Genomic DNA, 2,430 nt, shown 5'->3' with positions numbered 1-2,430 from the left:
TCTGCCCGAGAGCATTCATACATACACAATTCATCCATACAATAAAATACCAATAAATAAGACAAATATAAAAACACATGGAAGTAAAACTACATTAACAAGAAGTGTTAAACAATCTCATGGCAGCTGGGACAAATGATCTTCTATACCTCTCAGTCCTGCATCTTATGGAGAGGAATCTGTCACTGTGGTTGCTTTTCTGAGCAACCACAGTGTTGTGTCGAGGATGAGATTTGTTGTTAATAATAGAATTCATAATACACCCCATCCTGCACTCCACCAGTTTACCCACAGAGACCGCCTCCCTCCCCATCACTGACACGCGCTTCCTGACAAATTTGTCCAGTCTGTTACTGTCCCTAACAGACAAGCAGTTCCCCCAACACACAACAGCAAACAATACAGCACTTACCACAACAGATTGATAAAAAAGGAAAAGCATATCGTTACAAACGTCAAAAGATTTTAGTCTTCTGAGGAAGAACAATCTGCTTTGTCCCCTTTTATACGCTGCATTTACCTGCACCGACCAGTCCAATCTATTGTCAATGTGGACTCTGAGGTACGAGGTCTGTTAGAAAAGTATCCGACCTTATTATTTTTTTCAAAAACCATATGGATTTGAATCACGTGTGATTACATCAGACATGCTTGAACCCTCGTGGGCATGCGAGAGTTTTTTCACGCCTGTCGGTTACGTCATTCGCCTGTGGGCAGTCTTTGAGTGAGGAGTCGCCCACCCTCTCGTCGATTTTTCATTGTTTAGGAATGGCTCAGAGACTGCTGCTTTGTTTGATAAAAATTTTTTCAAAAGCTGTAAGGCACAACTGAGTGGACACCATTCGATAAATTCAGCTGGTTTTCAGTAAAAATTTAAACGGCTGATGAGAGATTTTGGTCTGGTAGTGTCGCTTTAAGGACGGCCCACGGCGCCTGATGGCGATCTGCGCTTCGAGGCAGCAGCGTCTCGCCGTTTCAAGTTGAAAACTTTCACATTTCAGGCTCTGTTGACCCAGTAAGTCGTCAGAGAACAGAGAACTTTCAGAAGAAGTCGGCATGAGGAGTTTATTCGGACATTCCATTGTTAACAGACATTTTGTAATGAAAGAACATGCGGGCAGAGTCGCATGTCGGGCCAGACCCGACCGCGGGGGGTCGCAACAGGAAAAACACCTCCGTTGGAAACCTTAACAGGCAAGTTGGAACATGCCCAAGCTGTTAAACAATTTCTCAGTTACTCACTTGTTAAAAGCCATCAAAAGCCGCCTGAATTTTACAAATGGTTTTCAACACGGAGGTGTTTTTCCTGTCGCGGCGCACACAGATTTGCCGAGTCGTCACGGAAATGACTCGGCGAATTTGCACGCACGTCTTTCATTACAAAATGTCCTTAAACAGTGGAATGTCCGCATAAAGTCCTCATGCCGGCCTCTTCTGAATCTTCTTTGTTCTCTCACGACATCCTGGGTGAATTAAGCCTTAAATTAGGATGTTTTCAGCTTGAAACAGGCCGACGACGGCGCCTGGAAGCGCTGCGCGACGTCCCGCTCCGTGGGAAGTCCTTACAGCGACAGAAACACCCCATAATCTCTCATCAGCCCATTAAACTTTTCACCGAAAACCAGCTAAATTTCTCGAATAGTGTCCACTCGGATATTCCTCACGGGTCCAGAAAAATTTTTGATAAAGCAACGCGCGCCGTCTCGAGCAGCATGTGAAACAAAGGAATTCAGCCGAGAGGGCTGGACCACATCTCACTCAAGGCCTGCCCACAGGGAAATGACGTCACCGACACGCGTGAAAAAACTCACGCATGCGCACGAGGGTTCAAGCATGATTGGTGTAATCGCACGTCCTTCAAATCCATATGTTAAAAAAAAAATAAAAGTGTCGGTTTCTTATCTAATACACCTCATACTTGCATGTGGGGACCACCTCAGTGCCCACATTGTCTATACGGACTGGTAGGTGTTGTGCTTTCCTCTTGCCAAAGTCACTATCATTTCCTTTGTTTTGCTGGTGTTCAACACCAGCCCGTTGCACCTGCTCCAGTTGGTGAAGTCCTTCATAATTGCCCTGTACTACGTCTCATCCCCTCCCCTCACACAGGCCACCACAGCTGTGTCCTCAGAATATTTCTGCATATGACATGTTGGAGTCCTGTAGGTGAAGTCAGATGTATACAGTGTGAGAAGAAAAGGGGAGAGGGCCGTTGCCTGGGGAGCGCCAATGCTCATTTGCGCAGTTCCAGAAACTGCCTTCCCCAGCCTAACGTACTGTGTCCTCTCTGTTAAGTAGTTGTTGATCCAAGAGATAAATACCTGCTCCACACCCAACTTCACAAGCTTATCCCTCAGAATAGAGGGATGGATGGTATTAAATGCGCTTGAGAAGTTGAAGAACATAAGCCACACCCCTCCACACCATCAA

Source organism: Thalassophryne amazonica, chromosome 1 (genome assembly GCF_902500255.1).
Source record: "Thalassophryne amazonica chromosome 1, fThaAma1.1, whole genome shotgun sequence".
NCBI classification, from domain to species: Eukaryota; Metazoa; Chordata; class Actinopteri; order Batrachoidiformes; family Batrachoididae; genus Thalassophryne; species Thalassophryne amazonica.
Note: the sequence above shows the minus strand (reverse complement) of the source record.